This window comes from Notolepis coatsorum (assembly GCF_963971535.1).
Source record: "Notolepis coatsorum genome assembly, chromosome: 3".
In the NCBI taxonomy this organism is placed as follows: Eukaryota; Metazoa; Chordata; class Actinopteri; order Aulopiformes; family Paralepididae; genus Notolepis; species Notolepis coatsorum.
In genome coordinates this window covers 52,323,372-52,349,112 of record NC_140167.1, presented here as the reverse complement: position 1 = coordinate 52,349,112, position 25,741 = coordinate 52,323,372, and the positions used below count along the sequence as shown (strand labels likewise).

The window sequence follows — 25,741 nt, the reverse complement described above, 5'->3', positions numbered from 1 at the left end:
AATAGGCAACCGCACTACACTGAAGAAGGCCATTATTCTTGAAGATTGAGCTGCGTCCCACAAACGTGTACCAGCTCAGTTGAATCACTCAGGAATTTGCTCTTCCTTTCTTGTCATAGAGGATATTTTGCTTCATTTGAAGGCAGGGTGAGGAGGAGGAGGAGAGTTAAGTTGTCCTGGGCTCAGCTCTATTTTAGCGGGAAGCTGAATCATAATAAACAGGCTTACAATCAGGCGGCTCTCATATGACTTTATGTTTTTAACACCCTTAGTGTGCTTTTTCCAGGAATGCATATAGTTATGAGGGGTGAACAACAAAGCATGTCACAGATATTCTTAATGTTTCAACTGTCAGACAGAGGTACCTCATCTCTGAAGCAATTATCCCCCTTCTCTCTCTTTTTGGTGCTTTCGGCTTAAATTCCCTTTCCATAACAGAGGAAACGCAGACGGGTGGCTCATGAGAGAAGTGTTATTTTCAAGATTTCAAGATTTCAGGAATACAGTGTGCCTGTATGCAAACTTTGCAACATTTGTCATCCCTCTGGGTTTTCTTTGCTGATATGTTGAAACATTTCTCTTGTTAAGGACGTTGCAGAAACTTTAGGCTCTAGTTTGGGTTTTCTATGTTTTGTTTTAATTGCTGTTTTGTTGACGGCACTGGCTTGGTTCACTGGGGCGGTGAGACGTTAGCACAGCAGTAAATCAAAAGTTGCATCAATAGTCAGCAGCACTACAACACACTCCAAATAAATGTGTGAGCATAATATGTCCTGTCAGCGTTCCCCTCACATTCACATCTTTTCTTTACTGCTTCTCACATGCTGAGTGTCCAGTGTCAGATAGTTTGATCCTTAAACAATTTAACTGGCGCCTCCTCTTTGAGCCAAGAAGTGTCTAGCAGACAGCTGCTTCGTTTACATCCATGCACATTAATGTGGCACATAAAGGAATCAGCCCTAAGTGATGAATGGGTGCTGTGTTGTTGTGTTGTGGTTAAAAATGGCGCTCCTCTCTCTTCGAAAGGTCTTGTCCGGCCTGCATTGCTTAGGAGGCAATCAGAGCCATCATTGACTTTCTCCTCCTTGTTTGAAGGTCATTAACAAATCTCCTGTCAGGAGCCTTCAGGAGGAAGGCCACGGTTAAGCCCTTCAATATTCACCATCCCACCAGAGGATGGAACCTGAGTAATACTCCCACACTATCGTACTGCTTAAATCCTCAACAAAAACCATTAGGCTACGTTTTTCGGGGGTTGGCTTGTGTCTATTGCTTTCCTCTGCTGCTGTTCTTTCTCCCCTGCAGTCGCTGACATATCACCCTAGAGACGACAGGCTCACTGAGACGTGATTTGTAGATAACGGCAAGGCCATTTGGAGCCTTAAAAGGGTATGGGGATTTGAAGATAGGCTTATTATGGTGTAAAGTATTTGCGGTCATAGAAAGTGAATCAATACAATATAGGCCCCTGAACCCGTCTCTTCTCTCTGTGATTCATCCTTCAGCTTTTAAAGAGAGAAAAAAGAGGCGTTTTGTATTCTGGTGGGAGGTCGTCACCTTGTGTTTGAGACAGAGGGGGGACAAAAGCTGTTATTTTCAGTGTCAGAGGCTTATTCCAGCTAGGTGACAAAGAATAACATGGATTTGGAGGGACAGCAGAAACACCTTCAGACTGTCGTCTGACACGGATGACCATGGTTGTATTTCTGAGCAAAACGGCAAACCATAAATCAGCCTTTGAAATCCAGTCGGATTCAGGAGAGAAAAAACATATTTTTTCTTGAAATGTTTCTTTGATTAAGCCTATCTCCTTCTTCCAAATAAAAAACAAAAGCAATTTATTATTTTACCAATAATCCAAATGAATAAGCTATGCTGCCAGGTGTACTGGGGATGAGTAACTCAGCACTGTTTCCCTTATATGCATTCAGCAGCGAATTAGGACCACGCTGCTATGAACTAGACTATTACTGGGAGACCGAGCTTTCGCTGTAGCTGCCCCCAGGCTGTGGAACTCCCTCTCCCCCTCCATCCGAGGCTCTGACACCATCAACCTCTTCAAAACCAACCTAAAAACCCACCTGTTCACATTTGCCTTCACGCAACACGGCCCGCTCCCAAGTAGCCCACCCCTGACTCTTTTCTTCTAACACAATGGCGCCCGACCACGGAGATCTCCGTGTTTCGATTCCACCCGTTGTGGACAGAAGCACGGATATATCCGTGGCAAGTTGTTTTGGCTCTTATTCCATTTTAATAACCTATTCAAGGTCGCCGAGATGCACTGCAGATGTACCCTACTCTTTGAATTCGAGAACGTGCAATACCGGCCAGATCCTCTTAGGGGCGCTATTGCGATAATAGAGTATTCCCTGTGGCAGATTTATTAAAATTTTTTTTTGGATCTCTAATGTAGTTTTCTACTCATCTGAAGTGATAGCTATTGTCTGTTGCACGGGATACGTTTTGAATTGCGGATTTCACTATGCAATAAGGGGATTTATCATCAGCCAATGGACATATCGATCTACCAGATGGCGATCGATAACGGGCAAATGCTCAGGGGGATCCAACCGGCTCATGGTAAGATCTATTTCACGTAAAGTACAACCCGATCGGGCATTGTTTTGATAGCCATCCAGGCGATCGGCCTATGTGGCTAGTTAGACGAACACGGTTATTGGTAATCAATAATAAGAAACGACATCCCCCGCCCCCCCCCCCCCCCTTTCATGCATACATGCTTGAGGATCGTGCCGATCATATGCAGTTTGAGTTTTAACTGTAGCATCTGTATAACGGAAATGCCATTGGATATAACGTTAGCAGCTATTAGCCCTTTATCTAGCCTTCCAGAAAATATACTAGACCAAATCCCGTATAACGGTTATATTCACAGCGCTATAAAATGAGAACGTATTGATGATTTTTTTTTTCTTTAACACTTTAAGTGCCGAAAACGTGTTTAGGCGTCTTTCCTAGCCATGCTCAAGTTGCAGAGGACGCCGTAACTCGTCTTTGATATCAATATTTCAAAAATCTGTGATCGGAATCATATTTTCCATCCGCAGCCTTCACACACAGTTCTGAGCTCATCTCAATCCCCTAGCGGTTCAAGAGCGCCATCTGGTGGCCGATCGGCAGAAGCGTCAAACAGGAAGTGATGTGGATGAAGTGCTGATCACCCATATTACTTCCGGCCACTCTCTATAGCTCCCGCGACTCCATCTTGGGGACTGGGGTGAGTTTTAGCGTGTAATATTTCCGTGTTCGATACTAACTGATCTGATGAACATATGACCCACATTAGATGAATGGTATAACGCTGCCCACGGAATTATAAACGCCCCCTCGCCCATCCGGTCAACATCAGATGACGTGTAGTAACTTCCAGAAGTACTTCCAGTTGGAATTTTTTATATCGCGCTGATTGCTATCAAACTGTATTTCATCATCAATATAATGCATTTGGGGCTATAAATCACGTTCTGGAGAAAGCTGCAGAAAGAGATGAAAACATACTTATACTTTAGACCATATTTTAGTATGAATATGTGAATGAAAAAGTTTAACGTTGCTACACCATGAACAATACATATAGGACCTTGAATGGGCCCTAATAATGACAATCTAGCAATAGAATTTAAAAAGTTATAGCCCTGCAAAGAAGGGGAACTTCTCCATAGACAAATAGAGCTGGCAAGGGATGGTATATCATGAATTTAACCTTAGGCAATCAAAGTGTTAAGCCATTTTTAAGGGACGGTTTATGGACTCAATTGACAATGAGAATGGACAGATAGCAATACTATAAAGTATAGATTTAGCTCTACAAACAGCCCCACGTCTGTTTACATCTGCCGGTCCTCTAGAGATTTATTAGACGCAGATTCCCAATGGCCCCGAATGTGCCACAGATCCCGTTGTTTTGTTTTGTTGTTTGTTTGTTTTTGTTTTGTTTTCTGTTTTTTTGTTTGTTAATTTCAACCACTTCATCCAATTGGACAGCACCTTGCTTTTTTTTGGTATCTTATTTGTTTTTTCCTGTTGTTACTTTACACATATATTCATAATTTTTATTTTTTATCTTTTATTTTTTTAATTTTTTTCTTTTTCTACCCTTTCCTTGTATACTGTCCTTGAGTCTGAGAAAGGCGCTTCTCTCTTAAAATCCAATTTATTATTATTATTATTATTATTATTATTATTATTATTATTATTATTATTATTATTATTATTATTATTATTATTATTATTATTATTATTATTATTATTATTATTATTATTATTATTATTATTATTATTATATAAAATATATATATATAATTTATTTTAATTTTTTTAATTATAATATATATATATATTTTTTTTTATCATTTAATTTGGGCTGTGGAGGGTGCTTAATGTAAAAGACTGACCTGAGGAAAAGGCTGCAGGGAGACCATCTGGCCGCTTGTATGCGTCTCAGCATCAATGGGCCCCCTACCAGTGAATTCCCCTACCAAAGAGCCCTGGAGCTTTTCTTTCAAAAGCCCAGGAAAATGAAATGCTCTAAGGCAGAATGTAGCCTATGCCACTGAGACTTCTTAGGTGTAAAGTGCTGTTGTAGTGTTATGATTTGTGTATGTTAGCCAGTTAGTATGTCAGTATTTATATGATCTATTAAATCATCTATATCTATGTTCAATACAAATAGTGTACAAGTGTTGAGGCATGTCATTAATCTTGACATTTACTTTGAATACAACTACACTGCAAAAAAAAGGTATCTTATCAAGTGAACATATCTTGTATTTGGTACAATAAGTCTATATAGGGAGGTGTAGTGGTTACGTCATTTCCGTTTTTTCCTGTTACACCCTCTGTTCCACTTAATGTATTTCCCCATTGACCATTTCTAAATTGGCTCGTTTTAGATAAATAAAGCATTAACGTTGGCATGGTGTACCTTTCTGTGCGTATTCATCCACAATCTATAGCTCAACATGAAAATATTCGCAATTAATCGTAAAGGTAGCAAAATAACAACGTTTATGTTTTCGTTCGTTGGGAAACTACACTGCTATTTGGTGCTGCTGACTGACGTCACCACAGAGTAGACGCCTGGCTTTAGTTGCAGACCTAGGATCAGATTTCCCTTACATTCGATAAGCTTAACAATTCGTACAATGGGAAAATAACTGAAACTGAATCTGTGGCTAGTATCTCACTGGTGATCATATCCATTTATCAGATGAAGCCAAACACCATTTCTAAAAGCAACAACCACGTTATCATTATTTGTATTCACTGCATATTAAATCACTGTAAATACTAATGTAAATCATTGTTTCGTTGTACATATTGTGTATAGTTTATAACGTTATTGTTTTTATGGCGGGCTCTACAATGCCCCAATTTAAAATGGTTATCTCCTCTTTGTATACTTTTTAGAGAATATGCTATACAGCGTTATATATATATCGTTCTTATTTACTTTTGTCCTCACAAAGTATTCTGCCAGGGAACTTATGGACACGACAGTAGTAGTAGTTATAAGGTTTTTGAGCTTGTAACGTTAGTTAGTTATCGTGGTATCAGCCGGACGTGACGTGTAGCTAGCTAGCTAGCTTGCTAGCCGGCATGATGCATGCAGTGCACAGGTCTGAGAAGAGGACCTGTACATTTTACTCGGTCCCGAAACGCCTCTACATGCCCCGATTTAAAATGGTTAACGACAGTAGACATTGCTAACAGCTAGTACGTTTAGCGAGGTAACGTTAACGTTAGCTAGCTAGCTAGCTAGCGTGGTATCAGCTGGCCGTGACGTGGATTAGGCGACAGCACTGAACAGGCTGCCTAGTGAACAACAGGCTGCCTACTGGTAAATGTAGTTCTTTTTTTACGACAAATTAAAAACCTTATAACTACCTTTATTTCAACCAAAAATGCTTAAACAATAATGTTAGTGGTAGAAGGGAACTCATTTTGTGCAAAAATTGAAAGCTTGCCAATGTTCATGCGGCCGAATTGTTACAATAGCCGATAATCCATTTTCCCAATGATGAATCCCTATACGGGTGGAACAACCAGTGACGTCAGACTACACCTCCCTATTGAGTAGAATTATCTTGAATTATCTTATCCCACTGGCAGATAATTTAGCTTTTTTCTGATTTTGATCAATTTAATCTTGTTTTAAGAAAACAAGATTAACATTTTCTTAAAACAAGATTAAATTGACCAAAACCAAAAAAAAATAAGCTAAATGATCTGTGGAATAAGATAATTCAAGATAAGTCTACTCAATATTGGACTTATTGTACCAAATACAAGATATTTTCACTTGATAAGATTTCTTTTTTTTGCAGTGTACAAATATGCAGCTACCTGGGCCTCCAGAGCACTTCTAGTGTCAGCGGACACACCAAAAACATCCTAGCAAATTCACACACACATGACTCCATGAACATGAACATGAATAACCTCTCGAACAATTCTAAGGTAGTTTTAAGTTATTTCTCCGGCAGCGTGCGCTAATATAGATTCCGGCAGCACGTGCGCACGTACAAATATGGATTCCGGCAGAGTACGCGCAGTTGAATTTTATTTCAGGGGAAACACTGAACTGTTTGAGTAGGCCTACTGTGTGTATATGAGGAATAGCCTATACAATACTGCAAGTTAGTGAATTTAATTTATGACTGTTTAAGCACCAGTCTGTTCAGCCCACACTCACACCAGCTCACAACCACAGAGGATGGAGATGGGCATTCCACACTGTGATGTGACCTCCATGTCTTATTATTCCCCTCCCCTGAGAATTTTCACATTCTTCCACAGAATTGAACCGAGTTCTCAGCCTATGATGGCAAAGCACACCAATGTTATTGGCAAAAAAAAGTATCATAGACTAAATTTGAATTGAAAAAATGCACCATTTGGTCAAAAGTTTGCAAGCCATCAAGGAGGGGTTTTCTTACTTCATGCTCCTTGTGTCAAGTAACAATGGATAGGCTCGATTAAGCTATAGCATAATTGATTGCATTGATAACATTTTCAAGTATCACAAAGTGTGTGGTTATGCGTTCACTGTGAACTGTTCCTCTGCTGAAGAAAAAGCCATCTGGAAACAGGAGTTGGATCGGCCACAGCATTCTATCATAATGACCTTCTACGAGGTGCCAGGCTGAGGCTAGTCATGGCTATTAGGTTTGCTTTCCTCTGAGCTTGGTTGACAATTACAATGGCCTCTGTGTTTGTTGTGCTCTCCTTCAAGCCCTACGCTTGAACCCTAATTAGATGGCTTTTAATGGAGTGTTTATTGCAAAGTTCCATTTTCCTCTCTAGAGTTAATTAGGCCTATGTTTTATGTTTCATTAGGATCCCCATTAGCTGACGCCTTAGCGACCGCTAGTCTTCCTGGGGTCCACGGGCCTATGTCATGAGATAAGTAATGCAGAGGACATTTAGGTCTCTAGGCCCTGTTCTATAAACAGCGTCTTTCTTACATCCAATGCCTGAGGATGCAAAGAAAATAGTTCTCCCTTTAACAGGCCTAGGCTATGTCTTGGAATGTTTTCATCCACACAATGCAAAAACCATGTGATTAAAAGCACAGGTACTGAATGGTTGTTGGATTGAGACACATAAACATAAACACATGCATGCACACACGTACGATTGGTCTTGACATGGATTAGGCCATGTAGTTAGTTACCTCCCATCACCTCATATTTAATGCAATAAAATGCCTCATTTCACTAATGTCATTGGTATTTCAATGACAGATGTGAAGCTGTTTAAACAAATGGCCAAAAAGTTGCCTAGATATTCCAGAGCAGACATAGGCTTAATTAACAGCTGCTTCTAAGGCACATGTCTCAAACTCAAGGCTTGTGGGCCAAATCCATCCGCCTGGCATTTTCATCCGGCCCCCAGACTGAAAATATATTGCTTGAAAATATTACGCATTATAGTGATAAGGATAAGCATGGTTAAGAACAGTTCGGAAGTACGGACATATCAGTGTTGGTTTAGGCTAATTAAATTACGAATCGGAGTGTTGGCAGGTAGATTAATACATTTAGTTTAAATGACCTCTGTTTTCATTCCTGGTTCACAGGTTTCCCCTAACATTCTGTCATGTGTGTAGGTAGTGTGGTGGAACCGGAGAGGTGAATCATGCGCATGGTCAAATCTTCATGGTTGATACAAATGTATTGTTAAAACATGGCTAATAATGAAATACAATTTAGTTTAGGACTTGACTTTCTCTGGCCAGGAAAAAGGGTCAAGCACCCCTGACTTTCGGAGTTCGCTTCTTATGCCATTGATGGGAAAAGGGGGAGGGACGACCAGGTAAGGGGAGAGGAAGAAAGGAAGGGGGATACAGGGGGGAAGGGGAGGGGTTAACAAATGGCCTTGAAAGGAAATTCCACAGTAGGCGGCACTGGTTTGTACACCTATGCCTGTGGGGCGACAGTGGATCAGGAGTTAGAGCGGCCGTCTGGTAATCGGAAGGTTCCTGGTTCAATTCCACTCCTCCCTTGGCCTTCCTCACCTAACCCCTAATTGCTTTGGATAAAAAAATATAATAAATATATATTATTATAAATCCATTTATATATAAATCCATTTACCAATTACATAAAATGTTGACTTGTTCTTTTCACAATTGTCCTATCTCAAGCTCCACACTCTTTTCTTGATCCTCCAATCACAACCGTTGCTTCCCTCGTTCAAAATAGCAACCAGGGGCGTAGCTGGGGGGGGGGGGGGGGTAGCTTAGGATGATTCCAAGGGCCCAGCACTGGGGGGGGGGGGGGGCCCAACATTTTTTCTTTTTCTTTTTTTTTCTTTTTTTACTAGACATCACTCAGGTGTATTATTGATGCTCTCATTGATACTATGCAGGGCTGTACGTTAACTTTTTTTGCACATAGCACTGGTGCTACAGAGGTTGATAGTTTTGTAGCACAGGCCAAAATCTTGTAGCACAAGTATAAAACGTGTTATATTTGTAACAGTCACAAATGTGCCTATTGTATTTGTGTTATTTAGTTGCAGTGCCATGTTTGGCTGTCATTTAGTATATCGCCATGTGTTATTATTACTATGATACTCTCATATGCTATTTTAAATTAATATCATAAACAACATAAGGAATATTAGCATAATTTTGAGTGGACTGAAGGAATGAGTCAGCGTTAATAGTTTTAAATGCAAATAATTTATTGAAACATAGAAGTGGGGTCGGTTGGGACACACACACACACACAATGGGGGACCCTGATGTAAACAAGACAAACGTCTTTCTCTGGTCTGCATCCCCTTAACAATTGTGTGTATTGAGCCGTACTGTATTGTACCCATTCTGCAATCTGTTAAATAAAGTTTTCATTCATTCATTCACACACACTGTTTCAACTCACCACCCCCGCATCATATTGTAGTCTAGTCTGTCTTCAAACTTCCACTCCTCTCGAAACTTGTATTTGAATATCATCATTATCTGTCCATCCTCAGTTTACTATAATATACTCCTGTCCCGAGTCCTGACTAGTGACTTCATCGTCTTTCCAAACGCACGCACGCACACACACACACAGGGAAGGGGAGAGAGTGCCCCCCATTTCCCTTTCCACACTGTGTCTGCTGGCTCTGCGCCCTCTGCTCAGGATTAGCTTGTTAGCTTGCTAACGTTGTAGTGATTGTAATGGTACATAAACGTTAATTTCGGGCGATGTGCGCATAAAGGAATGGCGACGGTGCAAAGCATGTAGATGCATTTGACCCGTTGCGAGAAAGAAAAAACACCACGGACTTATTTCGGGACGTGTAGGCGCACTGCTGTGTTAACGTGCACCAACCGACCAACGCGCTGCTCTTCTAGCAGAAGCACGGATAGGGCGGATACGACTCGTCGAGTTGTCACAAGAGTTTTTTCAAAATAAGAGTATCATATGCACCTGAACGTTGCTAGCTTTCGGAGCCTAGCTGGAGCTGCGCGTGGGCAGAAATGAGACCCGCTACAGGATTTTCAAAATAAGAGTATCTATATGAACCGAATCCCTATCGCACCAGTGCTACTGAAGTAAATCCATCCATCGCACAGACAGCTGTTGCTGTAGCACGTGCGAGATATATGTCGCACTGTACACCCCTGCTATGTTTGTTTCTGAAGTGTGTGTGTGTGTGTGAGATATATAGAGAGAGAGGGGGGGCTTTGGTAGACTATTGCATTGGTCCATTCATTGCGCCTGCACGCGCTCGCATTCACGGGGGGCCTACAAATACATTCTTTCATGGGGCCCAGAATCTGGAGCTACACCCCTGATAGCAACAGTCGTGATTGGAGACAGTTGTGAATCAACGATTCAGAGATAAGTCAACTGTCCTTCAGCTAAAAGCGTCAAGGTGAATGAATGAATGAATGAATGAATGAATGAATGAATGAATGAATGAAAACTTTATTAACAGATTGCAGAATGGGTACAGTACAGTACAGCTCAATACATACAATTGTTAAGGGGATGCAGACCAGAGAAAGACTTTCGTCTTGTTTACATCAGGGTCCCCCATTTTCAATTCATCGTAAATGAATAAGGTAAGGTCTTACATTTATACAGTATATAGCTAGCCTAATTGTGAGCAGTAGACTGACCCAGAGCAAAACAAAAAAGAAACTAGATCCATCTTCCCCTCATCATCACCTCGATCTCCACCAGGCAGAGTTGTTTTAGCCAGAGGAGAGCAGTCTGATCTGTGTGTGCTGGGCCTGCATCATGTGCTATTACTCCAGGGTTTTGTGTGGCAGATCACACACTGCATTCATCAACATAATGGGAACCTGCGGAGGGGGGAAAAATCAATGTATCTGACAAACACTGTTGTCCCAATCTAATAACAATGGCAAATGGTGGCCTTTCCCCCCCTCTTCTTTCACCTTTTAAAATCTTTTAAAATAATAATATTGGCCTGACCTTTTGAATTCTGCTGACTACCATAGACCCCACAACGTATTATTGCCTTCTAGTCCCCCCAAGGGAAGGAACCAAATCCAGCACACATTTGTGAAGTGCAACAGTCTGTAGCCTTTCCCGTCCGCTTACTGATATACTGTCAAGTAGAACCAAACACATATTGCATATTGGTACACTAAACAACTACATGACTGGATTTATGACTACATGACTGGATTCAATTGGCCAAACTATTCCTTTCAGGGGAGGAAGTAACAGTCGTCACTTGAAGTGTAAAAGTCATGCTCCTCCTTTCTACAAAGGCTGTAGCCACATTAGTTGATGATGGTCCCAGTTGTGTTGTCTTGTGCTCAGGGAACAAAATAATCACCCGCCAAGCGCCAATGGCGTGTAGATTTACTCTTTGGCTGGTAAATTACAGAGGCTACTCGCCACCCTGGCATGTACAAAAATTGGGAGCCAACTTTCTGAATTTTCATAAAAGAAATAGCTTCTGTGTCAGCAGTCGCTTCTATACGTGACTAGGGTTGGGCATCGTTTGGATTTGAATGATTCCGGTTCCGATTCCGATTCTCCATATCGATTCCTGTTCTGAACGATTCTCGATTCCGATTCTTTGAGGTGCAGGTCACAGCTTATTTCGCAGGAGATTTTTTTTTTTTTTTTTTTTTTTTCATACTATTCACATTTTCAGTTGACTTGATACAGTTTAATTTGGTTGCTGTACTGTAACTAGGGTATTAATTAACAAAGTAAATTTTGAACCGGAAGTTAGGAACCGGTTCCTAATTAGAACCGGTTTTCGGTGCCCAACCCTATACGTGACATGTCTGTGTGTCCTTCCGTTCGTAGCATGAGAGGAGTGCACCGCTTACTTCAAATTGTATGCAGTGATGAGCGGAACACAAGTTACTTAACGTTACACAGCCAGGTTGAGCTATGCACGCTTAGCTTGCTAACGTTAGATAGCAGTGTTTATAAGGAGTCGTCTGCCAACAAATATGTTGTTTCAACAAATGTATTCACAAAATTGATTACCATCCAAAGGTTATTGAAGACTCCTGTGACCAGTAAGTAGGTACTACATAGGCCTACGTCTCAACTTTTATTAACTATTTTTGACCGGAGCAATATGTGCAAATGTTCTACGTTATATGCGTAAATGTCCGCTTTGTGTCTAATGTCAAGACTCGACAGTGTGTGTGCACACTGCAACATAGCTGCAGTTAGTCGCTTGTTCACCAACAATCTCAACATTAGTATCCTAGACATTTTCAACAAGTCAAAGGAAGACAAATATTAGCTAGCTTAACTAGCGTTAGCTCAAAAGCACAGAACCGGACGACTGTTCTGCTAGCTAGCGATAACAACAATAATACTTCCGGTCGGGGCGGCTAAGTGGCGCAGTGGGCAATGCGCTCGCCACTAACGCAGGATATGCTGGGTTCGAGCCCAGCTCTCGGCATTGCTACCAGCTTGGCTGGTCGTTCATACTAACACAATTGGCAGTGTTAGGGGTGGGAAAGCTGGTGGGTGGGGATTGGACGTTGTGGACAGCGACTCCTACAGGTCGGTTGGTGCGCCTGTACAGCAGAATCAGGAAGTATCGGGGGAAGCGTGAGCCTCCCACGTGCTACTCCTCGCCACTGAGAGATCGCGCTGTACAGGTGAAAAGATGCGACAGCTGCCTCCTTGTGTACCGGAGGGGACACGTTATGCAAGGCTTGGTCCTCACTGCAGCCGACCAGTGGGAGGCATAGTCTAGCAACGTTCGAGACAGGGGAGGGGAGAATTGAAGGGAGAATTGGCAAGGCGAAATTGGGATGGGAGAAAAATAAGGAGAAAAAGTGGATAAAAAAAAAAGAAAACTTCCGGTCGGGGGGTTTCAAAATAAAAGAGCGAAGTCTAAAACACAGAAACTTTAAAAAAATGAAAACGAAAAAGATCGGTTCCGTCTCCGTGTGGATGTACACACAATTGTCTATACACAATTGCACGACGATTGCACTACAACTCGTACACCTTACTGTAAATTGTACCTAAATTGTACCTCATCCCATTTCTGCTTTGCACTATATAGTATTGTATATTAGTACACTGCATAGTATTGTATATTATATGGTAACTCAGTTACGTCTATTCTGCATCGAACATTGTACATATGTCTATACTGAACACTGTGACCTCATTTTCTACTTCTAATTTACATGCTATACTATGTTATTGATACTTATCTTGTCTAGCACAGTCTCTGGAGCGTAACAGTAAGAAGCATTTTGTATAAAAGTATTCTGTACTTCTGTATGACAACTATTAAAGAAACTTGAAAAACTTGAAACACGCAGAAGCATACTGGTAGTACAACGGTGATCAGAATGCATGTTGCCAACGCAATTTGACGTGAGGGTCTCGGGTTGCTACTGGATAGAACAGAATGGTAGCCAACACTTATGATTTGTGATTGATTGGTTAATTATGAAATGTTAATCTTATTGTTTTTAATAGTGGTTTTGAGAAAGAGTATTTGAATACTCGTTCGGAAACACAGAGGAGTATTCAAAGCCTGTAAAATGGTATTCGGGAGAGCCCTACACTAAATATATGTTTTAATAAATTATCTGCATTTTAAACTATTAACACTGACTCATGCCTTCAGTCCACTCAAAATTATGCTAATATTCTATATGTTGTTTATGATATTAATTGAAAATTGCATATGAGAGTATTATATAGTAATAATAACACATGGCGATATACTAAAAAGATATTTATCATTCTTGGCTGGTAAAAAAATCTGCCTGGCTGGTAGTTGTGAGCCTCTCTTGAGATTTGGAGTTCTGCAATCAGAATCAGAAAGGTCTTTATTGCCAAGTAGTTTACACATACAAGGAATTTAATTTGGTCGTTTGGTGTGACATTAACGCAGACAATTAAGGTAGAATAAAATAAAAGGTAGAATAAAACAGAATGGAATATAAACTCAATTAAAATAGAAGTACAATAGAATGGAATATAATTATAAAATGCAACATTCCACTGAGAATTTCTCTGCTCTTAAGCTCGAGTCTCGCATCACGTTGAGGGCTGGTAGGCAGGAGTACTCGGGCACTGTCAGGAAGGATCGGCATCAGCGCCCAGACCCCCCCACTGCTTCAGCCTCCTTCACCGTCCGGTAACACCAAGCCAGTTTCACTAACGACTGTTTGATCAACACCGTGCTGCATGGCAGGAGGATGGACAACCTGCTCTTCACTCTCCCCCCTCCCCCCCCCCCCCCCCTCTCTCTCTCTCTCTCTCTCTCTCTCTCTCTCTCTCTCTCTCTCTCTCTCTCTCTCTCTCTCTCTCTCTCTCTCTCTCTCTCTCTCTCTCTCCCTGGCACTGTCTCTCTGAGGAGGAGGATTGGAAGAGAACAAAGGGAGAGATAGAAGAAAAGCAATATAACCTCTTGACCCTTATCCCCAGAGCACACAGACACTGCTTGCTTGTCCTTTGAATCCACCCCCACCTCCCTTTGATTTCAGCCAAGTGGTTCGGCAGTGTGACAGATGCTCAACTTTTCCATCTCTCACTCTGACACCCATCTCGTAAGCAGTGTTGAATTTGACTCTGTTTGTTTTGAACGTCTGTCTGGCTGTCTGTCTGAATGAGGTTGTGTGACATGGGCGCTGATGTGAGTGTTAATGTAAGGGAATGTAACTGGAGCCCTTAGTATGATAGAGATAAAAGAAACCCACTGAGCCTGCCAGTGTTTTGTTGACTGCTTGCTTACCTCTTGACTTACAGCTAAGATAAGATAAGATAAGATAAGATAAGATAAGATAAGATAAGATAAGATAAGATAAGATAAGATCTTTTATTAATCCCCTTGGGGAAATTCCGGTGTCAAAGCACTAGCAGCATGGGTGGGGGGGTACAGGGGGGGGGGATACAGAGCTTCACAGTCCAGTATCTATATACTCTATAGATACAATATATAAATACAAATACAAAAAAAAAAACAAGATAGTCCAGTGAGTGAGTGCACGTGGATATGAGATATGAGTTCTCACGTCCCGAGTTCTGACAGTGATAGTCTTGACCGCAGAGCCGGCCGTCCGAATTCTTGGTTATAGAGCCTGATGGCTGCCGGTATAAAGGACCAGGCGGTTTGTGGTGTTTTGTGGGGGGGGGGGGGGGGGGGGGTATTTGGCTGAACGTGCTCTTCATTCTGGCTAGCTCCTCATGTGATGATGGCGCCGCCCCGTTCGGCTGCCTCTCTGTTCGCTCCGTCGAGACTGTGTTTACTTTTGTTAATATTTATAGTTTTTAGAGTTTTGTGCGTACCAACTGTTGGTGCATTTAATGTATATGACCGTCAGTCACTCATAGACATTGGATTACGGGAAATTTACCAACTGGATTACTCGCTGGATCAGCTTTCCGAACCACATCAATGGCCTGAAGAAATCCTCCGGAGATTAGGACCAGACCCTTTGTTCCCAGAGCCCAGGAAAAGACGACGAGGAAAGAGGGCTGGGATCCGAAACAGGCTGAGATCCAGACGCCATCGTACACCACTTCCCAGTATATTGCTAGCCAATGTACAATCAATAGACAATAAACTGGATGACATCCGAGCAAGGATTCAATATCAAAGAGACGTTAGGGACTGCAATGTCCTTTGCTTCACCGAAACATGGCTGACGCCGGAGGTTCCAGATCACGCGATTCAACCAGCGGATCACTTCTTTATCCATAGAAAGGATCGGTCATCATCAGAGTCCGGTAAACAACGTGGAGGGGGTATTGCCTTCATGTTTAACAAAAATTGGAGTGACCCAACGAACGTGAAGGAACTATCCAACCACTGCTCCCCAGAACTGGAATATATAACCATCAAGTGTCGTCCTTTCTTCCTCCCGAGGGAGTTAACGGCGATCGTCCTGGTCGGAGTGTATATTCCACCGCAAGCTGAAGCCAGCAACAAGGTTGCGCTCTCCAGACTACACGACGAGGTAAACAGAATCCAAGAGGCGAATGTTAACGCCGCCATTTTAGTTCTGGGAGATTTCAATAGCGCCAATCTGAGAAAGGTATTGCCCGACTTCTATCAGCATGTGACTTGCAACACCAGAGGCGGTAACATCCTAGATCACTGTTACACGCAATTTAAAGGTGGCTACAAGGCTCATTCTGATAGTGGCTTCGGTAAGTCAGATCACGCATCAATTTTTCTTACACCGAAGTACAGACAGAAAATTAAAAGTACTCCCGTAGTCTCGCGAGAGGTGCAGAAATGGGATGTGACGTCAGAGGATACGATCCGGTCAGTGTTTCACAACACAGACTGGAATGTGTTCCGCGACACAGATAACATTAATGCCTACACGGAGACAGTGCTGGACTATGTTTGTACTAGGGTGAAAGAAACAATCCCCACTACCAAAATGAAAGTTTACCCAAATCAAAAACCCTGGGTAGACAAATCCGTCCGTGAAGCTCTGAGAGAGCGCACCAAAGCATACAACGACGGCCTAGAGGCAGGCAACATGAATGACCACAAGGTGGCGCGATACAACGTAAGGAGGACTGTGTCAGAGGCCAAACGACGCTACAGGGATAAAATTGAACTCCAGTTTGAACAAGCTGACTCTAGAGCTATGTGGCAGGGGCTCAAAACGATGACAGACTACAAAGGCGCCTCCCTCAAACTGAACAGTGACATCTCCTTAGCAAATGACCTCAATACCTTCTATGCTAGGTTTGATGCTGGTAATAACAACACCAGCTCACAAGCCTCGGCAATGGGGGGGGGGGGGTCGGCTGCTGATGGAGGCGCAGTGTTCAGGGTAACAGAGCATGAGGTGAGGCGGACCTTTAAAAAAGTGAATATCAGGAAGGCAGCAGGTCCAGACGGCATCCCCGGCCGCGTCCTAAAAGTCTGTGCCGACCAACTGGCCCCAGTATTCACTGACATATTTAACCTGTCCTTAGAACAGGCTGTCATCCCCACCTGCCTGAAGAAGTCCACTATTATCCCTGTACCCAAAAAATCCAAGCCTGCTTGCCTCAACGACTACCGCCCTGTAGCTCTCACCTCCATAGCCATGAAGTGCTTCGAGAAGCTAGTAAAGGGCTACATCTGCTCCTCCCTCCCCATCAACATGGACCCCCTGCAATTTGCATACCGCCCCAACAGGTCCACGGAGGACGCCATATCCCATGTGCTGCACACAGCAGCATCACACCTGGACAAGAGGCAGGGGAACTATGTGAGAATGCTATTCATCGACTACAGCTCGGCATTCAATACCATAGTCCCCTCCATACTCATAGCCAAGGTCAGGGACCTGGGCTTGGGCTATGACCTCTGCCAGTGGGTCTTGGACTTCCTGACTGGCAGACCCCAGGTGGTGAGAGCAGGCAACTGCACCTCCTCATCCATCACCCTCAACATAGGGGCCCCCCAGGGCTGTGTTCTGAGTCCCCTCCTCTACTCCCTGTACACACACGACTGTGTGGCTCAGCGGAGTAGCAATACAATCGTCAAATTTGCTGACGACACAGTGGTGGTGGGCCTGATCTCTGCCAACGACGAGAGGGCCTACCTGGAAGAGGTCAAGGTCCTGGCGGGATGGTGCCAGGAAAACAGCCTCTCCCTGAACGTCAGCAAAACAAAGGAGATGATTGTGGACTTCAGGAGGTCGGGGGTCAAGGACTACAGCCCCCTCAGCATCGACGGGGCACCGGTTGAGAGAGTCAACAGCTTCAAGTACCTCGGAGCCTACATATCCGAGGACTTGACATGGACCACACACATTAACAGTGTGGTGAAGAAGGCACGACAACGCCTCTACTTCCTCAGGCGCCTAAGGAAGTTCCAAGTCAGCCAGAAGATCCTTAAGAACTTCTACTCATGTACAATAGAGAGCATCTTGACCGGCAACATCACCTCCTGGTTTGGGAATAGCACTGCAAAAGACCAAAGCAGACTACAAAGAGTGACACGTTCAGCCGAACGCACAATTGGAGGGGGGCTCCCCACCCTCCAGAACATTTACTACAAGCGTTGCAAGGGGAAGGCTAAGAGAATTATTAAGGACTCGAGCCACCCGAACAACTGCCTCTTTGAACTGCTGCCGTCAGGCAAGCGATACAGGAGTCTCAAGGCGAGCACAGAAAGACTCAGAAGTAGCTTCTATCCCCAGGCCATCAGGCTGCTAAACGAACAATGAATGAACACTACACAACAACAACCACCAAACACACATAGCACACACATCCACACGCACACACTCACTTTAAACAAACACACTGTAGCACCCACTCCACACACTTTATAGCACACACCCACTTAAACAAACACACTGTAGCACCCACTCCCCACACTTTATATTTATGGATGAAGGATTGCACTACAACTCGTACACCTTACTGTAAATTGTACCTAAAATTGTACCTCATCCCATTTCTGCTTTGCACTAGATAGTACTGTACATTAGTACACTGCATAGTATTGTGTATTGTATATTATATGGTAACTCAGAACATTGTACATATGTCTATACCGAACACTGTGACCTCATTTTCTTCTTCTAAATTCATGCTATATTATGTTCTAAATTCATGCTATATTATGTTATTATGTTATTTGATACTATCTTGTCTAGCACAGTCTCTGGAGCGTAACAGTAAGAAGCATTTTGTATGAAAGTATTCTGTACTTCTGTATGACAACTATTAAAGAACTTGAACTTGAACTAGAGAGGGAGGGGTTCTCCAGGATGGCTTCTAGCTTTTTCCTCATCCTCCTCTCAGCCACCATCTCTAGATTATCCAGCTCACCACCCACTACGGAGCTAGCCTTCTTCACCAGCTTGTTCAGCTTGCTGGAGTCCCTGGCTCGAGCTGATGTTGCCCTTCCAGCACACCACAGCAAGAAAGAGGACGCTGGCTACAACCGACTGGTAGAAAGATAGCAGCAGTCGGTTGCACACGTCGAACGACCAGACTAGAGTCTCCTCAGGAAGAACAGCCTGTTCTGTCCTTTCCTGTAGAGGGCCTACCTTGGTTGTATTGTTACATGTCGAAGCTGGAATGAATGAACAGTAGTGCATTGATTCAGATGTGTTTTGATGGAGGCTATACAGTACACTACAGTATGGCATATCCAGGGCCGCCTGGGAGAAATGCGAGGCCCTGTGCGAGATTTAACGCGAGCCCCCCCCCCCCCCCCCCCCCAAAGGTAAAAAAAAAAAAAAAAAAATTATATATATATATATATATATATATATATATATTTTTTTTTTATACAGTCAACATATTCTTAAATAATAGCGCTGCCCGAGGCGGGGCATGATACAGTCAACATATAGCAAAAGAGAGAGCGAGAGAGAGCTCCCGTTCTACAGTCAATATACAGTGTACAGAGAGAGAGAGAGAGAGACACATTGGAAAGAAATTGAAATGCTATTTGGCCCTAAACAGAGAGTACACAGTGGCAGAATACCTGAGCACTGTGACTGAAGATCCTTGAGCACAGCCTAGCCATCGAGAAAGGCCGCCATAGGCAGACTGTGTGTGTTAGAAAGAGAGAGAGAGAGAGAGAGAGAGAACATGTGTGTTTGTCATGTGTGTGTGTGTTAGAGAGAGACTAGAGCATGTATGACAGATTCAAAAGGACAAAGATCAACACTTAAATCCAAGAGAGAGAGAGAGAGAGAGAGAGAGAGAGAGAGAGAGAGAGAGAGAGAGAGACACATTGGAAAGAAATTGAAATGCTATTTGGCCCTAAACAGAGAGTACACAGTGGCAGAATACCTGAGCACTGTGACTGAAGATCCTTGAGCACAGCCTAGCCATCGAGAAAGGCCGCCATAGGCAGACTGTGTGTGTTAGAAAGAGAGAGAGAGAGAGAGAGAGAGAGAACATGTGTGTTTGTCATGTGTGTGTGTGTTAGAGAGAGACTAGAGCATGTATGACAGATTCAAAAGGACAAAGATCAACACTTAAATCCAACAAGAAGAGGGTATACCAGAGAAACCAAAGCAGCAAGGAGCCAATGGCCGACATCAGCTAAATAGGCTAGCCAGGTACTGTGACACCAGGCCACACACAGCTTTGGCCAATGGCCCAACGCTACCCAAGCTACACAAACGACCATTCACACACAGCACATGTCGTATCTCCAAATGTTGTGAAGTAGCATATGTTTTGCCTGGAAAAAAACATCGTTATTAACAAAACATTCGGGAGGGGAAGGAAGGAAGAGTGGGGTAATGTCATGACATTTTCATTAATCCAAGTTACCTGCACGAGGAACGCAGGGCGAAAGGCCGCAACACAGGTCTCCACGTTGACGAAAGGCCTCTCGCTGGCGGGACAAAAAGAAGCTATGGCCAGAGCCTTGTCATGGTGCAGGCCCGACTACATCTTCTGTCAAAGGGCCTGCTATTCTCAAGGCTAACTGATAGCATCAAACGAACGTTCCCAGCTGACGCTAAACAGCTAACTGGCTAACAGTTAGCTCACACAGTTAGCTACTAGTAGTATTAGCTAGTCGACCAGTTTGGCTCCAGAGAGAGAAAGAGAGATAGGGTCAGGTGACTCAGGTCCACGGCGGGTATATATGCATAGGTTGACTCACCATAACGCAGTATCAACGTGGAAGGAGACTTTCTTGGCCCCACGGTGTAATTTCTTCTTCTTCTTCTTCGAGTACTTTCCGGCAGACTGGACACCTTTCGGCGTATTGCTGCCTAACAGATTTATCTGCTCACAAGTTCTCTTCTCCTTCTTTTGAAAAGACATCCACTCGCCTCGCCTCGCTCCTCTGAATAGGTTAGCTAACGCTAGTTAGCATTTAGCTAAGCTAGCTACTAGCCGACATCATGGCTATACCATGAAAGGCTCCGGCCATTTGTCCCGCTAGCGAGAGGCCTTTCGTCAACGTTCCTTGGTGACCGACCGACTGATAATGACCGACCTCTTTCTTCGTCTTGGCTGGCATAACTAAGCATAGTCAAAAGCTGCACGCGCGAAAATGTCAAACGCAGCCGACTCACGCTGCCACGCCGGCGTACTACACTGTCTACACATGATGTAAGTAAAACCACTCCCTTCGTTGAAACCAATGCTGCTGCAGAACCCCAGAGGCTGAGCTCCAATAGTGAGTATGTCTGCAGCTGCAGGACTGCAGACCCAGGAACAAGTCAGACACATTCTACAAACGTGTCTAATGTGAAATATATAAGCATATAAGCCAAACTAGATTTTAGGTCTGTGATGAAAAAGGGCCTCGCGGGAAGGGGGGCCTCGCAAAAAAATAAAAAAAAAAATAAAAAAAAATAACAAAAAAAATTAATAATTTTTTTTTTTTTTGCGAGGCCCCCCTTCCCGCGAGGCCCTGTGCGACCGCACTGCTCGCACACCCCCTGAGGCGGCCCTGAGTTCAGAGCATCAAAATAATATGGCAGTCAATACTACATAACAGTCAATATTTACACACCAAACATGACCTCTGCAAATCTTCTCAATTTCAGTTTGGAAGCAGGTTTCGTCATAGCGTCTGCTACCATGTCGTCTGTTGGACAATAAATCAGTGTCATTCTTTCTTCTCTGATGACAGATCTGATGAAATTATATTTTATATCGACATGTTTACATCTCTGTCGGCACACAGGGTTTCTAGCAATCGCAATGGTTCCCTTGTTGTCCTCATAAACAAGTCTTCTTATATACATAGGTATCCATTCCTTCGAGCAGTTGTTCTAGATAAATACATTCCTGTATTGTCATAGCTAGAGCCATATATTCGGCTTCACAAGTTGATAGTGCCACTGTGGGCTGCTTCTTTGTTTTTCCACGAAACCAGTGAGCTGTTTGTGCTCAAACTCACACAATACCCTGTGGTACTTCTTCTGTCTGTGGTGTCAGCTGCCCAGTCTGCATCACTGTAGGCTTTAAGCCCTAAGCCTTCGCTGCTCTTTCTGAAACAAAGCTGGGTAGCACTTTATAATAACACCCTGTTTTAATACATTTATAGGTATTTGTAGATAATGAACTAATCATGAACAAGCCATTTATATACATTCATAAATGATTATTAAATAATTTATAACTATATTTGTATAACATTTACAAATCATTTATAATGCTATAGTGGATAATGAACTAATCATGAACAACCATTTACAACTGATTAGTACATCATTTGTAAATGTACTAGTTTAAAATTCGATCTGTTGGTAACTTTTTTCCACATGATCAACCTTATTTGTTAATTATTAGTGTCACATTTAATAATGATATCTAATGTGTAGTAACACATTTGTAGATGCTTTGAAAAATGGATATGAAAAAACTACTATACCTCCATTTATTTGTTCATGTTCAACAAATGATGTTACATTCATAAAATATATATAAATCATTTGCAGATGCTATTGTGTGCCCTAATCTAAAGTGAACACTATTCATCATTAACAAATGTGTAATACAGTTTGTTCATTATTTGTTGACTTTCAACTCACCTGTTATGAACAATCTGGCTTTTATGAATACAGACACGAGGCAAAGACCAGACTTGTCTTTTCATGTTTAACAAATGATTTGTTAGACATTCATTAAACATCTATAAATCATTTGCAGATGCTATTGTGTGCCCTAATCTAAAGTGAACACTATTCATCATTAACAAATGTGTAATACTTCATTATTTGTTGACTTTTTCATCACATTATAAATGTTCTAGACAGCTTTCGGATCCACCCTTCTTTGTGACATCAAACAGTGACAGAATTAGGACTATAGATAAATGCAATTTTATTAACAAAAACAATGCAACAACCAATAAACATGGTTTATAATAAAAAAAAAAGAAAAAGACTCTCTTCAAGACCTCAGCCAACAGCACAGGAAAGGGAGAAGTTTCCTTGCCTTTTTTAATTCTTCGACCTCAGCCGACAGCACAGGGTGATCTTTAAAGGAACACACCAACATTTTGGGAAGAGAGACAAGAAGAGAGAGACAAGAAGATAGGTACCAGTTTCCTCGTTGTGTGTTCGTTCAGTAGAAAGCTATCCGGCTGCATGTTAGCCTAGCTTAGCACAATGAATGGAAACGGACATGACCAGTTATACTTTGGAGAGGTGTTAGTTGTTCAATGCCTAGGCTAACCGGCACTGTCCGCTTCCATTCATTGTGCTAAGCTAGGCTAACGTGCAGCCAGATAGCTTTCTACTGAACGCACAAAGAGAAACTGGTATCTATCTTCTTGTCTCTCTCTGGAGAAGACGATAATGTGAGGTTTTTGTCCGCTGCTCACCTACTCGCTCTGTTCCTTTAAGCCTACTCGCTCTGTTCCTTTAAGTTTTCAGTTAATTAATTGCATTCTCCTCTTCACACGCTTCTTCCTGTAGACGCCGTTTGATTGGTGCTTCCCCAACCACACGCTTGTCAATCTCATCCCGCAGCTGTCACAGCTTGTCATTAAGCATTCCTTTTGATTATATATACCCCGATTCCCCATCAAGTGTTGTTGGATCGTTTTGATATATTCTCTGCATTTGCCGTTCCTTCCGTTGCCTGCTGTTCCCTGTGCTTTGCCTCCCAGGACTCTCGAGGAGTTATTCCGCTTGGACAACCCGTTCCCCGTAACGACGCGCTCGCCCGGTTTTAATCTTCTCTCTTTACGCACAGCGCCTGGGTGAGTTTTGCAAGACAGTCTTTTGACCCTATCATTTTTCGTGTGTGTAAACACTGAAGAGATCCTGCTTTTTGTTCAGTCTGTCACTCACCCTGTGCCTGTTTTTGGATTGTTCATTGGGATTAATTATTGTTTGAACTTTGCTCACTGTGTGTATTCACACCGAAGATATTATCACTTGGATTATTATTGGGACATCGCTCACTGTGTGTATTCACACCGAAGATTCTATCACTTGGATTGTTGTTGGGACATTGCTCACAGTGTGTATTTACACCGAAGATTCAGTCACTTGGATTATCTGTTTGGGACAAGTCACTTCACCTGTCACCTGTCTGTTCCCAACTGTACTCTGAGCTAACCCGCTCTCTCTCTCTCTCCCTGTCCCGCTACCACCTCGGAGTACTGCCGGGAGGATTCTGTAGAGCGGCTCTGACGTCACTGTCAGATTCCTCAGACGAACCTCCCCGGGAGAAGCTGCAGAGCAGCAACATTCCTCAAATGCTTGTATCCCAGTCTTTGTCTGTTTTCAACCAAGTTCTTGCTGCTATTCTGTGAAATAAAACAAGCCCTAGTTTTTGGCTAACTCTGAAACTACTCTCTCTGTGTCGTTAGCGTTTGGGGTCGGTGTCAAACCATAACATTACGATCCAACCAATATGACGACCCCAGCCGACACAGAGAGAGTCAGAACAGCACTAGCTGGTCAGATCGAGTTGACCAAGGATCACAGTCACCAACTAGAGAGGGCTGCGGCTGCGGTACATGAACTCAGGGAACAGGTCCAGCCTATTCAAGGGTCCCTGGCCGCTCTGGCAGGACAACAGTCAAGTATACTCCTTCATCTTCACACGCTGAACGACACCGTTAACGCTTTGCTTGTACCCCCACTTCCTTCAGGAACATTGGCAGGAGCATCCCCCGCAGCCCTAGCAGGCCCCGCGCTTCCCGATCCCGCACCTCGGGAACCCCGTCTCTCCGTCCCACGGCTGTTCGACGGCAACCCCGAGGAGTGTGCCACATTCATCATGCAATGTGAGTTGGTTTTTCGTCATCAACCCAGTCGTTTCACTTCAGAAGGAGCCAGAGTGGCCTATATGACAAACTTGCTCTCAGGCCGGGCAGCCCAGTGGGTCACTTCCTCCTGGGCAATGGATGCAGACTTTTGTTTCTCCTATCCAGACTTCGTGGCTGAGCTCCGCAGGGTGTTCCACCATCCAGCCCGTGGTCTGGACCCTGGAGCCCGGTTGGGTACCTTCCGGCAGGGGAGCGGCGGGGTAACAGACTACGTCCTGGAGTTTCGACTGGCGGCGGTGGAGAGCGGTTGGAACGACCCAGCACTTCGTCTAACCTTCATGAGGGGGCTCAGTGACGCAGTCAGGGACCAGCTCGCGACCCGGGAGGAGCCTGACTCCCTCGAGGACCTGTTCAGCCTCGCCATTCGCATCGACGGACGCCTCCAGGAGAGAAGGCGTGAGAGGACCCGACAGGTACCTCCTGAGGGACTCCGGACCCCCGTACTCATGACGTTACTGCTGGTCGCCCTGCCCTCAACACGACTGGTGGTAGCTTACCCTCCCGTTCGGTTCGCGAGGAGGAACCCATGCATCTGAGCCAGGCTGAACGTGAGGCGAGGTTCAGGTCCGGTCTCTGCCTCTACTGCGGTCGGGAGGGACACCGAATCGCCAACTGCCCCACCCGGCCAAAAGATCAGGCTCGCCGAGACCCCGGGAAGTCCTGGTGAGCCGTTTTTCTCATTCCCAGAGCCGTGCACCACCTGGCCATCTGATGAGCGTCACCCTGGCCTGGGCGGACCAACGGGCCACGGTGGAGGCACTCATCGACTCTGGGGCAGACGAGAGTTTCCTCGACTTCGAGTTTGCTACCCGGGCCAACATTCCACTTGAGGACCTAGTGAGGCCTTTGGAGATCTTCGCATTGGACCAACACCGCCTGGCCGACATCTCTCAACGCACCTGCCCTGTCGTGCTGACCATCGCTGGAAACCACGTTGAGAGAATCCAGTTCCTTATCACCCATTCCCCTCTTGTCCCGGTGGTCCTGGGTAGGCCCTGGCTCGCACTGCACGAGC

General features: G+C 43.8%; 1 protein-coding gene across 1 annotated transcript in view; it reads left to right on the top strand.

The window, feature by feature from the left end:
• Positions 1-25,741, top strand: part of pacrg (PARK2 co-regulated) — a gene marked incomplete at both ends in the record, with an annotated part of 495,713 nt that overhangs the window by 4,825 nt on the left and 465,147 nt on the right. The window lies entirely within an intron of this gene.